Below are 27,807 nucleotides of genomic sequence, written 5' to 3'. Positions count from 1 at the left end.
CTTAAATGTGTCCACCACATGCTGCCCTCAAGCGCGTCATGGTTTTTAAACAGTAATCTGTTGTATGTATATTGTCAGTATTAAGATTGCTGACCGATCAATTTATATAATCTGTAGATATGAGATTGAAAACTCCACCCATCAGTCCAACTCCTCCCCCATCTCTGCTCTCTCTGAGAGTCATCAGGGGCTGTCAGGAGCCATCATTACTCAAGCTGTTTATCACCCACGTGTCCTTTCTCTCTCTCTCTCTCTCTCTCTCACACACACACACATGGACTGTAAATCAAGATCAAATCAAAAGCATTAAATAAATGAAAGGAACGCCTCACGTACTGTATCTGAGCCTGAAGGTTCACTTCAAGCCTCACAGACTTCTGTTTTCAGTAAGAAAGAGCAATGTGTTCTTTGTCATAAAATGCACGAGAGTGAAAGTTGAAAGGATTGTAGTCTAATTTCGGCAAGTGCGCAATAATGTAAAAGCATGTGAAATTTTACATGTCAACTTGATATTAAAGGCATGGGCTGTCCATAAATGAAAATGTGTTCATCATTTATTCACACTCATGTCACTCCAAACCTATAAGACTTTGTTTCTGCTGTTCAACACAAAAGAAGATATTTTGAAGAGTGTTGGTAACCAAACATCATTGTACCCCATTGACTTTCATTGTATAGACACAAAACCACTGAGACATTTCTCATAATATCTTATGTTGGGTCATATTCAGGTTTTGAACCACATGAGGGTGCATAAATGTTTTTTTTTGGGTGAACTATTACTTTGCAGCACAGACATTAAAGGCACCCCATTGCTTACGAATAATTCATCAACATTATCTGTGTTAGCAAACACCACTAATGGTTATGTAGTGCATATGGAATATATAGCAAATGTAAACAGGTGTGGCTGGCCTCTATACTGACCGCAATGGTATGAAACCCCCCCCCCCGGCTGAGTTGGGGTGGAGGAAGGGAATGTGGCATGGTTCAGGGTGGTGAGGTGTGTAATGTACATTCGTCTAGAGATTTTTTTGGTGTTCTGCAGATCTTTGTTTTGTCTGTTTTCGTCTCTCTCACTATTCCCTGGTGAGATCAACATGACTCAGTTTATCTGTAGAGGACAAAGGTGTATTGTATCACCCCGAGACTATACAATACTTGGCTGCCACCACAGGAATGCTCAAGATCACGTTACCGCTTTCTAACAGTGACCTATCAGTTCTGGCTGTTCTGCGCTCTTTGTTGCTGTGATATCCTTTACAAACAACTACTGTGAGGGTCCCGTGGTACAGTGATGGTATCAGATGGTAATACCGTGGTACTTTGATGTATTCTTTGGTGCGGAATGATTACCATATTCATGTACAGTAGTGCTTTTTGGGTCATATCTATCGATTTAAAGGTCCAGTGTGTCATTTTTTGCTGGATATTTTGAAAGAAATGCAAAAACAAATATACAAAACTATAAGTTCACATGTGTGTAAAGACCTACATAATGAAGCGTTATGTTTTTATTAGCTTAGAATGAGCTATTTCTACCCACATTCACCGCGGGTCCCCTTACATGAAATCCACCATTTTGTTTCTACAGTAGCCCTAAACGGACAAACTGCTCCACAGCGCGTTTCGTAAATAAATTATCTCCTTCAGAATGGAAGCGAAAACCTGACTATGTCTTAGTCCTGTGTCAGCCACCATAGTGTTTCAAAAGGGAGGGGGAATGAGCCGTTGGTTGCAATTCGCAACCTCACCACTAGATGCTGCTACATTTCATACACTGGACCTTGAAAGAAACAGGAAAAAATCATTGTTTTATCAAACCTGTATAATTTCAGTTTAATCACACACACACACACACACATATATATATATATTTGAAAGAACATCATATAGTAGTCTGTGCTACTATTATGGTGGTTTTGGAGCCAGACAAATGTCATTTTTATTGTCAGAGATTACAGTACAGGCACTCATTAGGATTGACTGTTTCACACTCTGGGAAGACTTGGCTCAAAATACACCATGCCTCCCCCACACATGTGCACGCACACACATTCATCCATATTTATGGTTCACCCAGTGTCACACGTTATTGCATAGGTCTTCAAGCTAATCGAGCCTCTCTTGCTCGTAGCCCACAGGAATGGAGATGGATCACAAATGAGATGGATTTAACATCTTGATTGTTTCTGTGATATAGCGATCATTTAAAATGCAGACAAATAATGTCTCAGTTTCTAAGATGTTTCTCTTGCTTATTGTTGACTCTCATTTGTAAGTCACTTAGGATGAGGTGTCTGCTAAATGCATAAATGTCAAATAAATAAGACCCCAATAATCTCTCATTTGTCTATTCTTTAAAATACGTCTGCCCTAAAAAAAGAATTAGAATAAACTCAAATTAGAATTAATTGTTTTAAAGAGGTAGTTACCTTATTTATTCACTTTCATGTCATTCAAAATTGTCACTTTTTCTTCTGTGGATCACACATTTCTTTATGTCTCTGTGGTTTTATGTCCATGCGATGGAAGTCAATGGGTCCTGTTTTGGTTGTTCTGGAACGTTCTTTTAACCTTTTGTCTATTCATATTTTCTTTTGTTTGCAGAAGGTTTTGAATGACATAGGGATGAGTAAATAATGACTGGATTTTCATTTTAGGGTGAACTATCTCTTTAAAACAAACTTGCCATTTATCTAAACATTGCTTCCCAAACTGTTGGCTGTGGCAGTATTACAGGGGTGTGGCTTAGGCTAAATCAATCATTTGAAATACTCAATTTAACCATGGAATTACTACAAAAAGCTCAATCTAAAATGCAGTGTGAATAACTAATACAATATATTTATAATAATGTTACTTTCAACAGAATATGAGAAGAAACTGTTTTGCTATCTGCCATAAAAACAATACTGTATATTGTAAACAACGCTGGTGTAATGCTGGTCCACAAGAACCTCCTGTTTCACCACACAAACTTTTGCATAAAATACAACCAACAGAACATTTAAAGCCAATTTAAAATGTTTAACAAATATCTTTAAGATTAAATTATATATGTATACGGTATGTAAAATAATAATAAGACGTAAATAAAAGCTGAAACCGGAAGTGCTTCTGTGTTTACATCTTGTGAGGTGGTCTTTAATATTCTGTACGTTTAGTAAACTGAATGTGTCTGTACTATCTAGACATTTCAGTGTACTAGTGCAATATTTTTCACGTGGGAGCCTAATTTACATGAAACCTTTACAAACTTAAAATAATTGTTGCATAATTTGTATTCATTTTCCTGCCAAGAAAAACATGACAGGGTCCTTGAGGCTTTTGGTATGTCTTCGGGGGCCTTATTACTCTGGTCTACACTGTAAAAAAAAATTTTTACACAAATGTACTGTTTTTTCACGTGTAAAAAACTGTACGTTTGCAGAATTGTATTTTTCATGGCTTTTTTAAAATTCAAAAGAAAAGCACTGCAAATATACAAGAAAAACAGCAAAAACCTGTAGCTTTATGTGGTAAACAGTGTAAACTAGGCTATCCACGTGATCATCTTAAACAAGCTTAATACTTCTACTTTACTATGCACCATAACTGAGACCTGCAGTTCAATTCATTTTAAATTAATTTTATTTATATAGCGCTTTCACAATGTGCATTGTTCCAAAGCAGCTTTACAGGAGAAAATGACAAAAAAAGGCCCAGTAACACAGCACAGTACATGGTGTTCATAGAACAAGCTAAATTATTCTAGTAAATAATATCTAATAAATGCAGTCTCCCGGTGGTTTATTTAGCAGATTTTGCATTAAGTGAATGCTCGGCTGAAAAGATGTGTCTTTAATCTAGATTTAATTTGGGAGAGTGTGTCTGACCCCCGAATGGTATCGGGAAGGCTTTTCCAGAGTTTAGATGCAGTCAGTCCCCAGAGCTGTGAGAGAGCAAGCTTTGAGCGAGCAAGCTTTGAGCAACCTTTCTCTTTTTAGCTCCTGGGGCACAATAAATACGACTTTATCTTGATATTCAGCACTTTTCAGAACAGCTTTGCTTACACTGGCGTTAATGCCGTAACATTGGGGGGGATGAGCCACAACAGCCGCTCTCTGCCTATATCATCTATCACCACAGAGACCAGCATACACAGAGAGCAGTGACAGAAAGAAAAATACACAGTTAACAGCAGATAACCTTGAGACTATATAAGCCTTCACACACTCACTGAGTCTGTCTCAAAGTGAAAAACACTGCTGGAAAATAAATACCAATGAAAGTTACTCTGTCCCAAAACCTTGAGCTGCCAATGGATCACGCTCCGGAAATTCTTTCAAAATGATGCTGCCTTCTAAGATATCACACATATTCTTTATGGATAAAACAATCTCATAATGCATTGTGAAAGCTTGTATATGAATGTATGTCAGTGTATACTGGGGGTCTCAGTCCTTGTGGGGCTCTGGAAGGATTAAATATCGCTGACATTGGTTTGGTTTGAAGTGTGTGTCTATAAACAGCTTGGGCTTTCTCGCCTTCCTCTCTTCCCTTTGTCCTATGTAGGTAATACGTGGGCCCTCTGCACTGACTCACACAACACTCACATTGAAAAGAGAAAAACAACCCACCCTCGGCGAAAGAAGGATGACGTTCTGCAAAGAAGGATAAGAAAGACATAAAAATGAACGCGGTTTAGATCGCTTAACGATCCAAAAGGTAACTCTCTTTCTCTGTCACAGTCTTTTCTCCAGACCTCCCACGCACTATTCCTCGTCGACGCTTCTTGTGCAGATGGAGATGCTTTGAAAGCATTTTGAAGTATTCTATTTTTTCCTCTATTCACTCTGTGCTTCGTTTCATCTCTCTGCCAACTAACAACGCTTTGTACAACCTGAAAGCCACATACGCTTCGTTCTTCACTGTATAATTACCCACAGCGTGAGTGTAGAGTTTGAAATAAGGGTAAATGTTGGCTGAACATTCATTTGGGTAAAGAGGTCGTGGAGTACCTGAGCCAGCCAAGGAAAGCAAATAGAAAATTGTAACTTTGACTTTGATTTCCTTCATGGAAGAATCTTAAATCCGTGCTGTTTAAAAAATGTATAATAACATGTTGACAATATCTTTAATTATTAATCCCTTTACACGCAAATCACAAACAATGAATACTGCCTACTCTAGTGGTCATTTGAAAATCACTTAAATGTGATAATTTGTTTGTTTTTATTAACATTTTTTACTTAAAACGTTATCATTGTAGTTGAATTCTTACCTTGAAATATAACGGTTGTTTTTTCTGAAATAAAACCTCAATGACATTACATGAAACAATTGACATTAAAAAAAACTCGGAAAAAACATTTTAAACCTGTTTACATTGTGTAAATGTAAGTAAAACAATAAGTAAATCTAAATCATTCAAATATTTCTATTAGAATTCAAGTGTATTTTAAAATATTATTTGTAAGTTAAATACTGAGTATGTTCTCGGTTAACTTCAAATTAAATAAAAAAGCCAACTCTTCAATTAAACTGTACATTGCGACATTACATCTCACAACAATTCGCAATGTTAGGTTTAGTGAATTGGTGGCTGTATTTGTTCAGCAGCTTCGGTGCTGCTTTTTGTCTTGTAATCAGGTTTTGTGCAAATTACGTTGTACAAATTGATACAAAAATGACACTTCGGTAGCACCAGAGACCTGGGTCTTGTTATCTTTGCAACATAAGCTACAGTGATATCAACCTTTCAAGATATGACGAGGCTATACGGGTTAAAATCTTGCCTGATTCAATTCCCCTTCTTTCTCCTCAATAATCTCCTGTCCTTACCTCTATTTATGTGTAATAAAAGGTTAAGAATAATGTGCCTTTCATTTCTCTTTGGAAAGTAATAGGAGAGAGAGGAATAACCCGTGTAAGTCTGAACTAATTCTCCTGTTACAGTTCTCCATAAGCGTGGTAATTATAACTGATATAGGTCTTTGTCAAGCAGCCCGAGGGCCTGTTATTAATATCTCCTGACAACACACGCTCACACAAAGTACAGAGGAGCAGAGGAGATAGAGTTATACAACATAAAAGATGGACGCTGGGTAGTGAAGTTAAGACATTCTTCTGCTCTGGATGTGTGTGTCTATGTGTGTGCGTGTGTGTGTGTTCATGAGAAAAAGATTTAAACAAATGGAAGAAAATGAATAGGCTGTGTTGAATAATGTCACTGCTGAGACATGTGGTTTTGGAGCACACACTACACACATTCATTTCAAATACTTCCAAATGTGCCATATTGTGTATGAGTCTGGTGTTTTTAATCTCTGCAGAGACTACTCTGGTTTCCCTACAGTTTGACTGGGATTTGATACTGCTGCGTATTAGAGAGAGGAGATGAAAGACCTTCTCGTGAACAGACGATGGAGGACGTTATTAACCCGTAATGTGCTGGTCTGGGAAAGTTCTTGTTCTGTCAGGTACTTTTATAGATATTTGAGCGCAACATGATATACTTTGAGAAAATAAGGTTTTGTTTAAGGAGGCAGTGGGTTGGGGCTTTTATAAACCTTTGCTTGTCTATGCTTGAATATTAGTACGGTAATGTGTTCGTCCAGTTCTTCTCGAGGTAGTGGGTGTCATGGTCCGATCTTAACGTATTTCCTGTGGAAACAGGAAGCTTGAGAGAAACATCACATACTAAGGCACTATTTTCCCCATTTTGTAGAAAAAGTTACTGTGTAGACCACGGGCGTAAATTTAGACACACTCTACAGTTTTGCTTAGCCAGCGGAAAAGAGGCGGGGCTATCAGGTGCAGTGTGAGCAAAGTTTGCCTCCGGAGACAATTACAATTTCATTTACTTGCATTGTGTAATGCATTTGATGTCATTTGCCATCATCGTATGCTTACTGTTAGTAAAAATGGTGAAGTATTCCATTTGAGATAATAATAGACTCATAAAATGCATACCCTAGATGGTAGAGATTTATATATTTTGTTTATATAGTTTATATAGTGCATGATGTATATCAAGTGTTTCAAGCTTTAGGACCCCCAAATAATATGAACATTTTGTGAGGGAACCCTTTCTAAAATACATTACCATTTATGTTCTTGTTTGTAAGATCCATTTAATCTTTGCTAGATATATAGTAAATGTGATATTAGCAAGGCAACATATTGTTTCCGAGTTTGTAACACAACTTTTGCGCTTTTGTTCTCTGAAATTTTCTAGGGATCCCTTTGCAACCATCTGGAGGACCCCTGGGGGTCCCCAGAAGCCAGTTTGAAACCCCCTGGTGTATTGTACAACTAATTTATAAAAAAAAAAAACTTGTTATTTGGTTGCAGATGGTACACTCTAAACAGTTTACTAAACACATTTTACGTTACTTTTAATATAACTTGTGTTGTCCCTTTTGTTTATTTGACACAAAACAGCATAAAAGAAACAATGTGTTATGAGCACATCCTTTTTTTAAGAGTGTATGAGGGTGAGGATCATACTCATTTCTAGAAGATTTGAATGGACAAGATGAGTCATCATTTTGTGTCCATTTTTCCAGATTAGAAAAACTGACATTTTAAATACATAAACCTTAAACTGGTTGCTTTTGCTTTTAGCAGTTAGCTTATACATGACTGCAAAGCCAAGAGACATGGCATCCAATTTTGATTTCACACGGTATTTATTGCTCTACGCTGCTACAATTTGTTTCATGGCCAAGCCAAAAAAAAAGAAAGTATAATGATTATTTCCCCCAAAAGTAGGGGTGGATTTTCCAAAAGTGGGACGCCCTGTTAGAATGGTTTCCATGCCCCTGACCAGGGTTATAGAATGAGAAACGGAGAAAGGTGGATAGATGGGTCTGCTGTGTGCTGGGACACAATCAGAATAAATCAAGCTAAAGGCCTGGGCCTCCAAAGCACGGCCATTTCATTAGCCTTATTTATAGCCCTCCAGCCCCTCAGATGACCCTCTCTCTCCACCCTTCTACCCGTTTACCATCTCTTTCTCTCTCCTGCGCTCTGTTAACCTCCCACAAAATCCTGGCAATCTCTCCTATCTTTTCTCTTCCATCCTTGAACTTGCATCTTTATCTTTCTCCCCTGTGCATCCACCCATTGTGGTACTCCACCTTTGTTTGGGAGTAAACTGACAGAGCGGCGTAATAAACTGAGCTGGATATGTGCGCTTATTTTATTCAGCCCAGGGAGAATGTGTAGGGTTTACGCATGAACTCGGTGAATGATTCTCCCTTGTTTTGATGCAGCAAGATAATATGTCTGTAACCGCATTGATATTTATGATACGTTCAGCGAATCGTAGCTTGATTAACACTGAAGATTTAGGGCCAGCTACGTTTTTAGACACAGCGGATCATCCGTTCCCAGCGGTGTCCTTATTTTTCTCTTCTGTATTCCATGACATCATCACATAATCCCTCCAGATTTATAGGGTGCAGGAGCGTATTTAAATGCCCTCTCTTTGGGGAAAATGGGATCTTCCGATCGAAAGGCTATCTATCTTCACTCTGTCGTGTTTATGCCAAACAGACACAAAATTAATTTCTCTGTCACTGTGAACTGTAAAATAGCCTGTGGAAATATTGAACAGCTGTACTCTTACGTGGCACAAGGAGGCTTATAAGCTGTTTATTTATGTGCAAATGGCAAATAAACGAAAAACTGATAATTATTTTGGAGTGAACTCTTAATAGCTGTTTATATATAGAGGTTTTCTTCACAACTTTCGTGCGTCTTTCACATTGCTCTTCAGTGACTGTCATTCTTTAGGTGTTTTCGTTCAAATTCGGCAGCAATTGCCACAATGCAGAAATGACGGATTAGATGCACACTAGAGCGGTCTTTTTAATTTTACATAAACAATTTTGATATAAAACAGGTTATCGTTTATAAGCAAATAGTTACATATGACATTTTCATGGTACAAATATGGTCTGGAACTGAACTCCATGATCAGTTCCATTGTTAAACTGTTATAGTGGTTCAACTGGAGGAAGGAACAAGTGTGGGTGGTTGCTCTTTCTGTCTTTGTTTTGCTTTATGTGTGTGTCCACAGATTTCAACAGCTTTGCAGACTCCAAGCTGTACTTGGTACGAAAACCTATTTTATGAGAGTGCTGAACAGCAAAAAGGAAATAAGGAGCTGGCCAGAGTCCAGCAGAAAGCAGACATTGAAATATAAACTGGAATGTGAAGCATGCAAGCGGTCAACAGGGCAAACTGTGTGTGCAAAGGAAGAGAAAGAGGCAGAAAAGGGGAAGTGGAATAACTACACTAATGGCCCTGGACTCCATGTATCAATGGGTTTTGTTTATATTAGCAAGAACGCTATAACCTGAAGTAATTCCAAGTGAGGATAAACATAATGAATATTTTAATTAAAATGCCCAAATTGTACCTGAACTGTGAAGACCTTATGAGTAGTGTTAGCTGTTAGATGATATCATTATCTCAGAAACAATAGAGTGAATTGGAAAGTCCCTATAAAGGAGAAAAACAACCGTGGAGGTTTCAATATGGGGATGTAATTGTCCTCACAATAGGAAAATGTGACATTGCTACATTGTGGTTGAATCCCATTGTGGTTGAATGTACCTGCAAAGTGGATGCCTTACGTTTAAGTGTACGTGAAAAAGGGTTGACACTGCAGGCCCTGAAGCCAGGCCCTTCCTGTAGATAGAGGTTGAAATGTTGAAGAGCTAATGATTTGTCTCCACCGTTACTCAACACACCCCCAAAGTGTGTGTGTGCGTGTAAGATATGAGATTCATATAAAAGGCCACCCCAAAATCTCTCTGTTATTGATGTGCTCTTGTTGTATTTCTTACAATACATTTTCTGTTCATCCTGCCGTCTCCTGTAAGCAAATGTCACCTGCTCCTCATATCCTTGATTCTCTCTCTCTCTCGGATGGTGTGGGGTGGGGAAGATAATTCTGCGGAATGTTCCCCCTGTTCTCTGGTTGCGGTAATGAATGCCAGCTTTTCCGTACGGTGTCTAGACCTAGCGAGTGTACCTCTCTCTCCTTCACAGAATTTGCGATATAATTACAATGATGCTATACATAAACTACACACTGTGCCACAAGTGTGTCTTCTCATTTATTTGATCAGCTATCACATCTTTTCCTATTTTTTTTTTCCTTTTCCTATTTTTTTTGTAGACTAATTATGTAATGGCACAAATGAGTTCATTTTTCTAAAAATGTCACCCTTTTGACTGCTGGCTTCATTTCCGCAGATGAGAAGGAACAAAGAGCGGAATAAAGTGTGTATGTGTGTGTGCTGGAACGGAGTTATATGTGTGGTGAGAGTCTGGAATGTAGAAGATCCGTCGGAGGAATCCAGCATGTGGAATTGTTATCACAGATGTGACTCTGTGAAGTAACCATCCATCTGAACGTATCTAAATAAAAGCGCCGTTCCTTCCTTTCTTTCTTGTCAGCCAAATTCATTTGTCACTTTTGTACCGCAGTAATGTCTTCAGCTGTATCAACAGGGAGAGCCCCCCTCCCACCCGAGCTCTCTGCCTGTGTTGATGTTGCTCATCATTTATTCGAGCTAGCCTAATGGCACTCTTCTAGATAACCACCAATTTAGATGCTTTGAAATCAATAGCTTTGGTTTCGAAAGCTCCAGCAGGGATAAGACTTTGATGCTTAGATATGTATGCGTATGTGTAGTTGAAAACATTTCTATCTGAAGCCTGACTGAACAAAAGATCAGAGAGAAGGGGTTGTGGTTAGAAGAAACAAAAATGTATATTTATTTGAATATAATACAGTATTTTAATTTACACCATTTTTATTATTGATAAATTCTTATTAATTTATAATGTATTAATATTATAATATGACATACTCAGAAACAAAAATTTGTATAATGCAATGTAAGTTGCTTTGGATAAAAGCGTCTGCCAAATGCATAAATGTAATATGTAAACAAATTATTTTTGAGAATTGAGAGAAATGTTGAAAGATTACAATAATTTTGGAGTAGTCTTCTAGTTTTTACAAGTGTACACTCTTAAATATAAATGCGCTTCATATTCTTTACAGCGATGGCACACAAATAACCATACAGTCAAACGTTATTTACAGAACCTTCTCTTCCTCACCTTTTTATAATCTGAAGAACGTTTTGGGTAAAAAATGTTAAATGTTCTTTTTTAGACAAAAAGTTATTCTATGCCATCGAGAAGCACCTTTATTTTTTAGAGTGTATTTATACTGTTTATACATGCTCAACCAATGATGTACGTTTGGGGCGTTACTATATGTGAAAATGACAGACAGGAAGGATAAAGCTTCTGGGAACCCGTTTGAAACACATTAATGGACTTTAATTAAAAAAGAAACACATTGTATTCCCTGCAAAACAATAAAAATGAGAAAGCAAAAACGTATCTTGTAAATCTGCAAACACACGCAGGCGCGTTGGGCAACTGTAACTGCTTCAGCTTAATCGCAGCACTGAGTAATTGCCCATTGTAGAGATTGAGAGCGCGATAATGCTGCAACACTTCAGGCTCTGGGGAACTTTGATAAAATAAACAAGAGAGAAAGAGAGAAAGAGAGGAAGGGAATGATGGTGGTAGAGAGACTGTGAAAGAAAAATATAGTGAAAGAAGAAAACCCTTATGACATCACGTAATCTGAAAAACGAATGTAGGTCGAGCCTAAACTTAATGTTACTATATTACACATGGGACACTGTTCTATAAATCAGATAATCAGATGAGATAGTCAGGGCTGACATAAATATAGATATTTCCTCAAACAGCAAGACAGCTTTCTTTCCTTTTCTTCTCCTGGTTTCTCTCACCACATCGTGGAAGAGCCTAGAAACATCACTTGTGAAAAACAACTGACTCACACTTTTTAGATTTTTTTGTTCGCTCTCTGATGGTTATCCAGGCATACGCGCATTGTAAATGTCAACATGCAAATCCATAGATGCGCACACGCGCTCACAAAGATTATCACCGCGGGGAAGAGATACGATGTTGCTTTGTGTCGAGCAATCATCTTGTGAGATCACCTCTGAGGACGAACATATTGTTTTACTTTGGAAAAGCAGGAACACGTGTAACGAACGTTCAGAGCTATGCATGCTTACAATAAAAACACAGTGGGTTGAATTATTCTCACTGAAATAAAGGAACTGCCCACACAAACAAAATGTATCTAGCAGATCAATATCATTTGCGATATGGAATATAATTGCTCCTCGGGTCGATTGTGTGTGAAAAGTTGATTCATTACGGAAACTTCACGGCTGTCTATGTATGGATGTGGGTGGCTGAGCCACAGAGCAAAGGTTTTAGATCATTAGTCAAACCACAGGTCATTTACTGAGTCCGCAGTGTGATCTCTCTGACACTGTTCTTCAATGTTAAATCACTGTAGCCACAGCTTGTGTCTCCACAGGCTTCAAATGGCCCAGATGTGAAGGGCCTGGAGAGCCACAGCACAGGGGGCACAACACATTAGTGTCTGTTTTTTCTATATATTTGTGTATATTTCTCATCTGTAATGATATTTAAGTTAGATATGAGAACTGCTTTGATGTTGACAGGCCATGTTAAAATATTTTAGGTTATTATGTAGACTGACAGGTCTGGTATGAATCAATTTGCAACAAAATGGTTCCGGCCATTCAAGATTCCTGTGTACATGAAATCTTCAATTATTTTTGATAATTCTTTATATGGTTCTTTGATGCCATAGAAAAAAACGTGTGATTCCACAAAGCACCCTTAAAGGGGTCATATGGCAAATATACATGTTTTTCTTTGTCTTTGCTGTGTTATAAGTTGCCTATGCATGTATTAGACACGTAAAATTGCAAAAATGTAAGTGTCGGAACAAAAGATGCATTCCATCTTAAGCCGAATGCTCACCCAGACCTGCCTGAAACGCCTGGTGTAACCACACCCCCACAAATCTATGTCAGTTCGTGGTATGATCTGACTAAGACCGCCCAAATGTTGACGCAAGTAAGGTGGGCGTACCCGTCATTACAATTGCTTTGGAACCTGATGTTCCAAATACGGTAAAAGGCGTCACATTTCTGTCACACGCTTGCAGTGTTCGACCAATCACCACGCACTGGTTAACTGGCCAATCATACCACACCTCGCTTTTCAGAGCGGTGAGTTTTGTACAAAAATCCTCCCTTTTCAGAGAGGCGGGGCAAAGAGGAGATTCAAACTGAACATATGTGACTTTTTTTTCTTCTACAGAGCACAAAAGAAGATAATTTGAAGAACGTTGGCGACCAAATTTCCATTGTATAGATACACAAACATTTCTCAAAATATCTTCTATTGTGAAAAAGAAAAAAAAATCAGCATGTACAGGTTCGAATGACACCAGGGTGAATAAATGATAACAACATTTCCCTTTTTGGGTGAGCTATCCCTTTAAGTTTTGCTTTACATCCTGTATTTCAACCATTTTAAAGACACAATGTGTAAAACACCAAAACAAAGCTTTGTTTTATGTTGTAATACTGAACGGTCCAATCAGAGGTACAACTTTCTCACGTGCATTTGAAGATCAAATAACTTTTGATCAGTGGTACGACTACGATTTGAAGTTCATTCAACATTTACACAGCAGTTTGAGCTATTTTCAAAAAGTGCGCACTGGCCCTTTAAGAGGTGAGAAACTGCACTTGACGTCCAGCGCGCTCCTCGTTCTGCCAGCAGCAGCAGCAGCAGTCAGTCAGTCAGTCAGCACACACAAACACGGACTACAGTCTTCTGCAGAGAGCTTCTCTGTCGCTTTTTCTATTTACATACACCGTTACGGGAAAAGCTTTACGGGATGGGAGCGAATAACTCTTCTCGAATCACAACCGGCTGGATATAAGAGGGCGTAAACACGAATAAAACCGACAGAGGGGAAAAAAACAGACTGGGAGCGAGAGAAGGCCGAACCCATCGTGGCGGCGCAAGACAGTTCAGTTAACGTTATTCACGCGACGCTCGAGTGGAATCCGATCTGAAACCGACGAGGACGAAAACGGCCCGTCATCTAACCGTACATGTGGATTACCCGTGAACATTTCTTCATTTCTCACTCCTTCGAAACCACAAAGACGTCCGGTAGCGTAACATACATTCACCTTCCGCGGAGAGGTGAGTTATTACGCGAATGTGTTAGCCGTTTGTCTGTTAGTGGTTGCCGAGAGCTCTCGGAGCGGAATTTAGGGTACGGGTCCGTTATTGTTCATCGAGCTTCTGTTGTTCTCGCCTCGGCGAGTCTCTTGGCACTGCTGCCTCTGGATTCGGAACTCAGTCGGAAATCAGTTCCTCCGTGAAGACTGGTCGGCTAGTTAGCTTAGCATAGCTAGCGGTGTTTGTGAGATAACATTAGACACGGTTAATATGTCGTTCCTGTCGTATTCAGCTGCACGTCGTGTAGTCTTTATAACGTGTTATATAATGTTTTTCGAACCACATTACCTTCCATTTAAAGGTTTATTTGGTCGACTGTGGCGCTAGCCGAGTTAGCTCGGTTGTTTTGTATTGAACGCCAACGTTAGAGGTTTTGTAGTAACAACCGGGGGGAAGCTGAGGAGTCTTAGGGTGGAGGGGCTTTGATTTCTTGCTCTGAATGTAACGTTATCCAGCTTAATAAATGTGAAGTCGTGCAACATGGTGATCATTTCGAAGGAACAAACACGATTTAACTTCATAAGGCTTCAATCATGATAGTTTTCCAAGTCAGTGTTTAGTGGTTAGTTATGTAAAATAAATAGTAAGCTTGTTTCACAGTGAAGTGTGTGGCATAGTTGCAAAGGCAATGCATAGTCAGATGCTCTTAAAGACCGCTTTAGGGACACGCATGGATGTCCCGCACTATGGCCTTTAAATGCGGTTTGTGAGCCCGTATTGAAGCTTGCAGTATAACCTATGTGAGGCAGATATTCTCTTTACTGTAAATCTATCTTGTTCTGTGTTTAAAAGTGTTGACAGGCCATGAGTAAACATTATGAACGAACACCATCATTTGTGGACCTGCCCTGATCTGTCTTACACTTTCTGACTCACTCACTCACTCACTCACTCACTCACTCACTCACTCACTCACTCACTCACTCACTCACTCACTCACTCACGTCTTGGATGTTGTTATTAAGGGTCAATAAATCATGGTGGATGTCAAATGCTTGTCAACAATGTTTGATTTGCACATGAAAAGTGATGGAATTTGACAAACCAAGGCCACCCTGCTTAAGTCTATTAGTGTAATTGGACATGGGCCAGTTGGAAGGGCTTCTTTCTCTTGGGCAGTATTCGTTCCCACTGTACACGAGAACAAAGCACAGTGACAGTGTCATAAGTGGACCAGTGAGATTCCTGAAACGGTGAGATTCCAAACAGAACTGGCCTTAGACGAACTTGTTGCTCTGCAGGGCTGCCAGGACTCATGGCCAGAAAACAACAGATTTGTTTTGGACTCGCGTCAACTCCAGTTCCACCCCTCTGCGTTTTGTATTGAGCAATGATGTCCTTCCCCGCTCTTCTCTCCCCTTGTGCAGATCAACGATAAGCAGCCAAAACGAAATAAGCTGCTTTTTTAAGTGTTGTCTTTAGAAATGTGGAGCTAGCTTTTTTTATTCTGTGCACAAACTCACAGAGCAGTTTTGCAGCTGCTAGCTTTATTACTGCAGATTTTTCGCTAATTCAAGTCGATGCTTTTTTCTCCTGGTTTGACCTGCCGTACATGCTGAAGTAGTATTCAGAGTATTTTAGCTTCATGTCCCTGGCCATTCTTGACTTTTATAATGGAACTACTACAGAACGTATAAGGACATAAACTGGTGTGAAGCACTTAGATGCAGTTGGAGCAGATGTGATTGGTTGGCTTCTTGGAAATCTATCACTTTCTATATGATCTGGCCACTTGGCTGAGTTAGCTGTGTTGGGTGGATTTGCTGCAGGGCAGACTTGGCAGAAAGACTTGAACATACATCTGCCTCTTTGAGGGGGACCATTGCTTTAGCTCAACTGATGAATTGAGTTTACTTGCTGAAATAACATTTAACTTTTGCCTATGAATACTTTGAAGTATTCCTTAAATGCTTTTAACTCGTGTAAGACTGTTGGATTAGTAAATAGCTCTAGATGTAAAAGAAAGAAGCGTTCTACTTTCACCCACTTTTGTGTTCAGTTTTGCTGCCAACAGATCACTGCTATCAGCTGCCGTTGTATCACATCAGGCCATGTTAAATAAGGCAGAATTGCTGGAGTTCCCCCAGTGGTGGAGCGATATCAACATGACGTCACTCCTAGTGTAATGTTGACTCTGGTGTGTTTTGTTAACTAAGTGAGGCAATACCCCATACTTGGCTGTTGATAACACCGTATCTGGTGGATAGTTTATGCAGACGGATAGTCACACAGATTTGGCCAGATCGTTTTTTCAATTCTTACACTTGAACATACTAGTAATAAAAAGCTCCTAATGTGCAAAAGTTTTCATAGGAATTTTCATATGGAATTTAACTCTTAACTGTAGTCACTTAGAAACTTGTAAATGCTTTGATTGTTGTTAACTCGTTTTAATGACTATAATGACATTATATTTTTATAAAAAAGTGAAAATAGCCTATTCAAACTCAGGGAGTCTTAACTGCAAATATCTATTTTCTGAACATTCCTGAAGTTAAAGTCCCTGTAAAATCATAATGTAACCTATTTTGTTAGCTCACATTATCAGTTGGGTTGAGAACAGTTTATCTGTTGAAGTCAATAAAGAACTAGAAAATCTGAAATCAGAAAAATTCTGCTTTGGAGTGGTGGTCCTTTTCGGATGATGTCAGTTTGATAGCTTGGGCATAACATCTGTTAACTCCTCCCATCAGTCTGCTGACAGTTTCATTTCTGAACAAAACCTTTACTTTTCTAGATCCAATCAATTTACAGTGGACAAAACAAACTATAGCCTATATTTTTTTATAAGTCAGTATTCTGTTTATTGAGAAATGTGTGACAATGTGGAAGTAGATTCAAAAGCAACTTCTGGTTCATTCATTCTCAAATACTGCAAAAAATGTGTGTGTAAATTAGGGATATTATATTATTTTTTAATAATTTCATTTTCAACTATTTCAGCTCATAAAAAAACAATTATTATTCCTATATTGGCACCTAGGGAATTACAGCCCATTAAAAAAAACACGCGTGCAAATTTATTTACATAAATTGTAACTTGACATAAATTTTAACTTCATTGGAGGAAAATATAGGCTTTTAGGCAGGGAAAAAGGTATCAGTCTTATGCTATGGCCAAATTCATTAACATTAGCAGTGAAATATAAATTTTCATATTTCAAATTGAAATTAGCATTACATTATATATTTTTAACAAACAAATAAAAATTTACAAAGCACAGCCGTTCCGAATAAGGTATGATAAGTTAGTATTGTCAATCATTTAATACTTACTAATGTAAGTAATGTTAACGAATTCTGTGACTCATCAGTTTTTAAAACATTTGAACACGTTTAGTCTATCATGATTATCTTTACAAATCAACACAACATTTGTTACTTTTGAAGCCAAAATACAATAGGCAGCAATAAAAAGCTAACCCGATGCTATAAGCCGACTACTTATAAGGTCGCTCGATATCAACAGCACCACCACCATGCCTCCAACAACGATTTCAAACTTTTTTAAAAAATGTGTTCCCTGGTCAGTTATTACTCTGTGAATGAATCCGCATCATGTTTCAAGAGATTTGTGCCCATGTTGCATTATTTGTGAGCTTTATATGCGCAATGATGTCTAACGTCCCCGCCAAAGGAAGTAGTTGCTTTTAGCCACTTGTTAGCAACTGTTTTTAAGACACAATAAGGCTTTAAAATATCACAAGCGGGATATAATCGGCGTGTTTTTTGTCAGAATAAACATGAAAATATTAAGAGGTTTTGTTTACCACAGACCTTATTTTGTGCGATTTACCAAAAACTCATTGACTTTGGAGGGATGAACCAGAACTCCTAAAATATGCCTTCTGTGTCGTAAAAACAGGCGGTTGCTAACAATTGTAAGTAGAAACTTCTGTGAATCAAATCGCTTAAATGTATAAACAGGCTCAACTTCAAAATGCATGCAAGTAGTACATTTTATATATATGTTAAGTTTGGAGCATTATAACAAACATTTTTGCTATCGTTTTTGATAAAGGTGTCGTTTTATCGCCCAGCCCTAATCCTATTCCTAATGTACGAGTTGATTCGATCAAAACTGGGCCTAACTAATCATATTAGCCTAAGGCAGAATTCTGGACTAACTCCCATGGCATCTGTACTGCACAAGTGGTGGTCAGTGTGTGCGCTGTGAGTGTTGTAAACATGTGCCAGTGGCCAAGTATTTGATTGCTAGAAAGGCTGGGGTAAATAGGCTGCAAATGCTGTTTAGAGTATTTGACTAATGGCGACATGAAAAAGGTTTCAGAGCCATTGTTTTTACTATGAGGGATGCTTGTCCTGGAGCTTAAACAATTGTATCATCTTTTTAAGAAGGTCACTTAAATAAAGACTCTGAAAGAGTCCTCTACCTGACTTGAAATATGTATTGGCTTTTTTTCCTAATAATCAAAATCCACTACTAGTACTAAATACTGTGTTAAAGTTGAGTAAAAAGGTTTCTACAGGTCCTGACAAACTGTCAACAACTCCCCACAGGCCTTCACAGCGACTGCATAAACAGAGTCCTCTCCACTTCTCTAAGCCTTCTCGAAACCCCCGTCGCTTATGAGCGCGAGGTCTGGCCAGAGGTGGACAGGCTTGTAAAAAATGTGTAAAAATCTATTAGCTTTTTGTTAATTCCATGCTTAAATAGGAGACAAAAATGCATGGTATGTGGAAAATACTGCGTTTTTGAACCTTAAATCGTGTATACACATTTCAATACATCTGAAACAAACGATAATATTTGTTTTAGCAGTGTCATACGACCCCTTTCATTCAACTAAGGCATAGTCCTGGCTTACGCTAAGCTGGTCTGTGAAACCAGGCCATTATGCCTACAGTTGAAGCTATTTGACTGCTTTTGTGCTTATCGGGTGAATCCATTATATTTGCATCAGCAACGTTTTGCGAGAATTTCCTGCTAAGCAAAGTAAAACCGTTACAACTTCCTTTTTACCATCATCTTTATTTGCTTGTGCAATAAAGTGATGTGATGTGCATACTGGTGTCGCCCATAGAAATGCTTACTCGAGCAATACAGAGTTCCCAGAGCGTTGATGAGTTCCTTTTAGTTTTCCAGGCTAAATTGGGTTAGTTTTAATTCATAAGTTTACATTCTTCTCACCATCTCTGCCTAGGGCTGAGATTTTAATCTTAAAAACAAGGAGGGGAAGACACTAGCGTATTTACTAACTGTACCGTAAAGTGTAGCTGCATTAACATACTCGCCAGTTGTGTTTTTGCACTAGCCGTCAGCAAGGGTCTGTGGAGAAAGTCAATGTCTGTCTGCACGGCATTAGGCCAACATTCATCGCAGCTGCTACCTCATAGACAGTTTGTGGACTAAAAATGTAGGTGTGTGTCTGTATGTGTTCATGTGAGGGTGTTTGGCACTGGTTGACAAGCACAGCGAACATTTAAAATTAGGCTGTGTTATTGAGTGATTTTTATTGAGACACAAGTGCCCTGTGAGTTCATAGCTTTGAATAAATCAATAGAAAAGTGTACAAAAATGCGCTCGTGGTATTGAAGAACAATAGATACAGAACAGTCACGAGTCATGACTGACTGGCAAAGAAATGAGATGGTATTGAATACAGTTGTTCAATTTAGAAGCATAGTTAGGAGTTATGTTTGAGATTAGTCGTCTTCTAATTGTTATTATCACACCCTTAACTTCATTCCACAAGAGAGTAGATGGTAATTCATGTTTTGATTAGTGCTGGGCGGTATGGCCATAAATGAATATGGGTTGTTTCCAGATTTTTACACAAATTAGGGCTACTAGATTATGACACAAATCATAATCGCGGTTAATATTGAGATACTGATTATTTAACACGATTACTCATTAACCTTTAAAACATAGAAAATAAAAAAAACTCTGAATTTAACTGAAAAATAAATGTAAAGAAATAGCACCGATGAACCACTGTAAAGGAAAGGTGTGCGCTGTGGATTTATACAACAAGAAAAGAGAGGATCCTTGCAAAATGGAATATGTCACAATAATCGTTTACCTCGATTATTTTGTTTTTGTAATTGATGAAGGCTTAAATTGACGATTACGATTAATTTTGCGATTAATTGCACAGCGCTAACATGAATGTATTCTTTAAATCACATTTTCATGAGCAGATTGAGACAGGAACTATTGCAGTTGATTGACTTAAAATAGGTCTTAAATTCTTTCACCAAAAATCTGATTTAAATCAGTAAATTGGTCGTACTGCTACCTTTGCTAGCAACCGACTTCAAACACACTTTGGAGCGGTGCGTTGTTTGTTCTGCGTATGATGCTGGAAAACCAAACCAATTCCAAATTACGGATGACACTGTGCCTTTCTTGGCAGGGCCTACATTTTGTTTTATACTGGGGGGAATTCTCCCCTTGCATGTTTAGCAGCATTAATTAAAACACCTTTTTTATATAATTGTATTAATATTAAACGTTTTACGCAATAAAAATGATGCAATTTGACATTTTTAAAACAAAAAATTATTCCTATATTGTTTTGCAACATAATTAAATCGAATTATTATATGCATAATAGGAGTCAAGTTACAAACCAAGCAGTGCTTTAAAATCATATATGGTACACTGTTTTGTGGCAGTGGGTCTGTACATGTAAACGGGCATGAAATGAAAGACATGGGGTAGAGAAAACGTATCTATATGAGAGTCATGTGTTGAGCTCAGTTTTACAACTCGCGCATGTCATTATCGCGTAAGATTTTGAAATGAAGCAAATAAATGTTGTGCGAGAATTTCTTGCATTATTTAAGCTAGACTTGATTGCCGCTGCCATGTTGTTTGTGTATCTCTATCGCAAACGCACTGGGGATGGTCTGAGGGGAGTGTCTGCGGATGTAAACCTGATTTTCATTAAAACACATCGATGTAAACTACAAATTCAAGAAAATTCATAAAATCTATTTATCGTCCAGCCCTAATTTAAAATGCCATTTTATCCTGTCATGGTGAGTGAATATTGTAAAAAAATCTACACTAGTATTATTCAGCGTTGTCAGTCCGACAAAATGATGCTGTTTATAAAGAGGTGGCACTCATGATGAAGTGAAGGAATCAGGATGTAGACAGTTGCAGTCAAAATGCAGAACCTTTTAATTGTGCAAATTTAGCTAACAACTTGTAATTACACAATGTAAACAACCTCCTTCCCCTATAATAAAGGGGTAAAATAAATAAAGGGGTAAACAAGCTGAGGTATGTTTAAATAGTTTGTTTCAAATGAAATTGTTTAGGTCTGTAAGGGTTAATTCTCGATGACTAAAGTTGTCTCTGCTACAATTTTTTTTATTAATATATCACTTTCTGATTTTAAGTTTTCATTAGTTTCTGATGTTTACTTAAATGTTTTATATGATGTAGTGCACCATTCCAATGACAGATGTGAGCATTAAAGATTAAAATCTAAATAAAGTTATTTTTTACTCACCTATATGACGTTCCACATGTTTTAAGATGGCGTCCACAGAACACAAGATATTTCAGGTGATATCCGAGAGATTGAGAAAACTCAAGGTCAACTTTACCTTTAAACACGGACAGATGTTTCATCCTCATTTATTTCATATTTGATATTTCGAAATGTTTTAAATAAGGTCTATATATATATATCTCGCTTCTACACATCATTTGGTTGCTACTCGCAAATATAATATAAATACAGTTTTTATGTTATTTATATGTTATTTACATAATACTTAATTTATTTCCCAACCACCGCAACACTGCGTTTAATTTGTCTATTACCACCGTGGTGGTTAAAAAACGTCACAGTCACGGCCCTAATACAGTATTGCCACGGCACAAAGATGCATTCTGTGTGAATGGCTGGTCATAGTGCAACAGTGAAAAGGGGCCCCACTGAAACTGTGTCTCGCCAGTAATGCGGTATATTAAAAATCTATATCTTAACAAAAATACACACCGGTATTCGGTATGAACCGGTATATCGCCCAGCACTAGTTTTGATTGATCTGATCAAAACCGACTACACAAAACAAAGCCATAAAAAGCACACAATTTTCAAACCGTAAGGCAATAAATAATTTTTTTCTACTAGCAAGCAAGACTTTGAGTTTGTAATAATTTGTAATTCAGGGCTTAACATTAAGCATTGTCATGTGATTGTTCTTTGAAAAATGTAAGTTCTTATTCACTTGTCGGAGTACAAACATATTTTGTCTAGAATTTAAAACATACTTCATTTCAAGTGTCAATGTAATTTCTAAGCTTTTTACCTTGTCGCTGCTGTGGCCGCCTGAATTAAGACTGCACCTTTAACTTTTATTATTATTTAGAGTTTTCTTCTCTTATTGCTTGGTGTAAAAAGAGGCTGAATACTCCCTGTAAGAAAGATGGTGTTGGTTTTCCACTCAATATCTATCATATAGCTTTTTTAAGTTTAGGTGGGCTGTTCTCTTGAGTATCAAAGTGGTCATGGTAACCCCATTGCACTTAAACCCAGATATCATGGTTGAATTGAGGCTGTGTGTGGGCTGATTATTATTCATCTAACTCGGATTTTTCATTTCCTTTCGTCCCATCTTTCATTGCAGCAGATGGGATTATTGAAGCAGTTGTATATGCAGTTTATTGGTGACACTCTCTCTCTCTCGTTCGTTCTCTCTCTCCCTCAGGGTTTTGTACTCTCTGGCCCATTATGAAACAAGCTACTGCTTATGAAACAGGATGTGAGGGGCGGACGGCTTTTGCACAGCCAAGCATACCAGTTTCAGCAGCTGTGTGTGTAGGGGCTGGTGAAATTGACGTGTGTGTGTGAAGATAGAATGGAGACGGGCTTCACCTTCTTGCAATAGACACTTATTGTTGCGAGTAGGGATGTGCACGAATGTTTGAATATTCGATCTGCAATCATTTTTCTAAAAGAAAAAATGCTATTCAAATAAAAAAACTGCTTCACCACAGGGTTATAATTGTCTTGTCTTATTTAACGCTTGGTCACATCATCTGTAATGACTTCATATTACACAGAAAATATAAAAAATCATTTGTACGTGTTCCTAAATCTTTGTTCTGTCAGATGGCAAGCTAGTTTAAATATTTTAAGTTCACACACAGCGGCCTGATGGATCGCGTGTTATTCTCGGCACATCACCATATTAATATGTTTTAAAAATGTGAGCCACAGAATTCGTTAATATTACTTATCTGTGAGTTTGTATAAGAATATCAAAGTAATGTTTAATAATTATTCCAGACTTAGATATAACATGGAAAAGAGATCAGATCAGTTATCTGGATACTCGGTGTAAGAAAATGCGAATAATGTCTTTATTCCGTCTTTGCGAATAATGGCTTCAGACTACTTATAAACCACCTGGAGCCGCAGTAAGACACGCCGAAGCGTAAATATTTATCTGATATTTATCTCTACCTGAACTGTACCGAAAAGTCTGCAAACACATATCCGAAAAAATTAAAGATATCTGGAGCTGCGACGTGTCGCTTTTAAGTTTAACCGCACACTGGTTGGATGAGAATTTAGTGCCACAAAATGCCACGTTAAATGCAACAAACATGTGCAGTTTTACTAAGCTAGCGAAGCTAGTGTTTTATTCATCTGTTTCTGTGTTGGATGTTAAATTTTATTTTCACTAAACTTTAGTTTAGTTAAGTGAACTTTGCTGTAGTGACTAAAGCATTAAAAAGATCTGATTCATGTTATTTTGAATATCTAAAGCAGTAAAGCTAGTACTTTTTTGCTAAATTTCAGCTGCTTTATTGCAAATTGATTTTTAAATTATTTTTGCACTTTCTTAAAAATTATTAAGAATTTTTGTTTCCATTTATTTATACCCGTTTATCAAGCTAGTGAAGCTGTTGTTTTATTCAACTGCTTAATTTGCACTAAAATTTTGAATGTCTTTTGTCCAAAGATTGTGAAAACTTCTGTTTTATTTTTCATTTGTTTTGCACCGGTGCTGGTTCAATAAACTATTTACTAAATTTGTGAATCGTTAGTTTGTTATTTTGTTTTACGGGGTCAGAAAATGTTAAGTCGAGCCTGATGTCTTGCACAGCAATGCACACAGTTTATCAAGTAAATTTTGCACTTTAAAATGTTTACCGTAGTATCGGATCGGTACTCTGTATCGGCCAATACCGAATCTCAGGTATCGGTATCGGAAGCAAAAAAGGTGGATCGGAGCATCCCTACTTTTAATCATTGTGTTGTTGTTCCTAAGCTGTAAGAAGATCTAAAAATATTTTTTAGCAAGAACATGTTTTTCCAAATTTGGATTTTAAACAAGTTCGTTGTATATCATAAAGCAGCTGGTGGATTTCTTATGGTAGATGGTCAAACGGCGAGTTAGGTACGTTGCTTGTGTGTGAGCAGGTTTCTGTCTGCATAATAGAGAATTGACTCATGTGGAAGAGTGCCCAAGACTTTACTGGAAGAAGAGCTGTGCTTTCTGTCAGTGGTATCTGCATAGCAGTCTGCAGAGAAAGAAGGGATATTCAGGAAATGTTTACAGTTTAGGACTTCGTGGACTATGTCTCAGAAGTGTGTGTCCGAGACGGACACTGTTAGTTATGTTAAGCATTGATGATATCATGAGGAGTGTGTGTAGCGCTGAAGGATAGTTTGAGTCTACTTTTACAAACCGCATAAGAAGAAAAATACCATCAAGGTGCTCCTTACTTCAGTTAATTATATGTATTTTATTATCTCATATTATATATTTCTTCCATATTTGATCCATTTACCTGAACTGTTTATGTCTATACTCTCACGTTCTCCAACTGATTCAAACACAGTCTAATGATTTTCACATTCAGTGCTGAGGTTAAACTCTTTTCATTGTGCTGCATTTTCATCCAGGAGCTCCTGCTAGAGGGAACATACTATTCTCCTCCCAGCCTTTTGAGAATAATCATTCTGCACATTTCTTCCATGGATTTGGGCAACCTCCTCAGACTTTAGACTCTAAACAAGCTGACTGATGTAGTGTTAATGAAGAAGTGTTAAATGAGCATGGCCCATTAAACATCCTTGAGGCGAAACATGGTCGTCGGTATCCTAATCCATCCTTAATTTCCCGAATCCCGGGGAGTCTAAATTTGCAATCAGCACACATTTGATTGTTGTTTCAAATATGGCGAATGACAAAACCAGGATGAGAAATGGATGTCAGTGAGTTTACCAACACATACACTCCGCAAGCATCTAGGTTTAGTGAGCATAAAGAGGGAGAGATTTTGAGCCCTTAAGAGTTACCCTCAGCAACCATGATCCTTGGTTCAATCTCTGCCCAAAAGACGAGATACCTTTGAGACAAATGTGCTTCAAGAAAATATCCAATTGATGGATTACTTGGATCTTTTCCATTCTAAAGCCCTGTCTCCAACCCCTTTCTAATAGCGGCTCATAACGTTAGTGTAATGTCAGTGCTCCTTGCCTGTGACGTCTCTCTCTCTCTCACCAGACTGTGGAGGATGTGAATTCTTGGCTCAGGAGGAAATTCCAGCCTGTTAAGAAGAAGCTTGCAGGTTATTGATGGGGGAATCTCATTTTCTGCTCGGCCGCTGCTGAAAAATGGCTGTCTGAAGTAGCTTTGGCAGACAAAGCATAGCTCTACCGGCAGCAAGTGGGAGTGTGTTTGGGGCTTTGAATTCTTGAGAAAAGACTACTGTTGATCTGCGAATGTGTGTGTGTCTGCCTTTTTGGCGGGGTCTTTGTTAGTCTCCTATGTATTTCACACATGATGCAAGTGTCATTCATCCTGTGCGAGATTAAGATGCATCACTGTTGGTTTACGCATGGGTGTTTATGTTGAGTGGCTTTTAATATCATTTAAGAACGCTGCGTATGTAGTGTATTTATGTGGGCAGTGCGACCACTTGCTTCACACATTCATCTCAGTCTGTTTACATGTTTGCATTTGTCACCGTTGTTTGATTGTGATTGGTTCTCTCAAACGGGTGAACATTATGCGTTTTGGGCTTTTGGAGACATTCTCACCTACTGCAAAATGTATGAGGGCATGCCACAATCTAACATCCGGATGCTTTCTGGTTGGAATCTGCATCCTGTGTTACCTTTACAGCACATTCTGTACCCCCTGCCCTCATAGGACGGTTACGTGGAAACACTTTGCGATCTTGATCAACAAGATCACATTATGAACCGACACATACACACACACACACCCAAAGAGATAGAGAGAATGGCACTGATCTTAAATGATACAGACAGAGAGGATTATCTTTACAGTTTAGATTATCTTCCACGTTACTGATAAGTCATTCACTCTGATGCGGTGCATATGGATTTGGCTGCAGTTCTCTGTTAGGGCCTTTTTACCGAAATGAGCTGTAAATATTTATTTGTTTATGCTCGCCTATGCTATTTTGGGTTTAACTGTGTGGTTGTGATGGTTTTTATCGAAACACGGGTGCTCAAAACGGACTGGGGTTTATGTACAGGTGGGTGGTGGTTGGTTGTATGATAGTTTGTATGGTGGATGGGCATGATGTCTATGTTTAAAAGAGAAGTGGAAATAGTGCATAAAGGATGTTGGTTTGAAAGTCAATGCGCTTGTAAATGTGCGGTTTGTGTTACACAACGAAACAGAAGGGGATGGTGGGGTTGGCCGCATGGTTTGGACTGAGTCGTTTAAAAAAATCAGGGCAGTCTGTGAACATGCCGCGTTTTTTCCACAGCATTTGTGTGTTGGCCGCGTTAACTCTCTTATTTTGTTTTCAACGCTGACAACCTCTACTTACATTCATTTGGCTTCTTTCCATTTGGCACGTGTTCAAAAACTCCTTTAACATGAATTATCGTGTTGTTTATCAGCAAGCATCGCAAGGCAGACGGATGATTATAGGACTTAGGAGGTTATGATAAGCGTTCATCGCTCAAAGTAATTTGGAGCTGTAAGCTTTTGTCTAGACTCCAGATCCGCATCTGTAAATAAATATGGACTGAAGTGCAAGAATAAAACACTAGCTGGAATGTGGACAGTAAAGAGAGCTTTGGCGGTGTGAAGAGGGGGAGGATGTTTTTATTCAAGGCCCGTCACGGAGGTCAGACAGCTGCCCCGCGCCGTGACCTCAAATAACCTACAGGGGCCACTGTCTGAAAGAACAATAGAAAGGTCAGCTGAGAGGGGAAAGAGGGAGGAAAGGGGAGAGAAGGGGGTGGTACATGGAGAAGAGAAAGGGGCACTTGAAGAGGGAAATACAGTCTACAGTTTGTCCAATGTAACTGCATAATAACCTCATCTGTGAGCTCATGTACGCAGCAGTAGTGATATTAAATGCTTTGTTTATGAGCAAGAATGGAGGTAAAGGTGCATCCAAACAGCTGCCATGTGCCATTCCTCCTGCCCAACATGTTTGTGTGAATGCTATTAACAGGATGCCATTAAAGGCCTTTTCACACTAAAGCCAATATGACAACCGAGTTGCAAAACATTGCTAATGCTTGTTGACCAAAAGGCTTATCATTTGGTCCTACCTATAGAAAAAAAGTGTTTCTTAGTCATTTGCATTGCTTGCATTGCTTTTGACAGGACCAGGACGTATCA

At 38.3% G+C, this 27,807-nt stretch overlaps 1 protein-coding gene across 2 annotated transcripts in view; it reads left to right on the top strand.

Moving 5' to 3' along the window:
• The first annotated feature begins 13,700 nt into the window (after positions 1-13,700).
• ncor2 (nuclear receptor corepressor 2) overlaps positions 13,701-27,807 on the top strand; it is a 70,137-nt gene continuing 56,030 nt past the window's right edge. For both annotated transcript variants that reach the window (XM_079467497.1, XM_079467495.1), the window contains exon 1: positions 13,701-14,157. The gene's annotated coding sequence lies outside the window, so the exon portion shown is untranslated. The remainder of the gene's footprint in view (positions 14,158-27,807) is intronic.

Source organism: Barbatula barbatula (genome assembly GCF_947034865.1).
Source record: "Barbatula barbatula genome assembly, chromosome: 11".
Lineage (NCBI taxonomy): Eukaryota > Metazoa > Chordata > Actinopteri > Cypriniformes > Nemacheilidae > Barbatula > Barbatula barbatula.
Note: the sequence above shows the minus strand (reverse complement) of the source record. Positions and strands in the feature narration are given on the sequence as shown.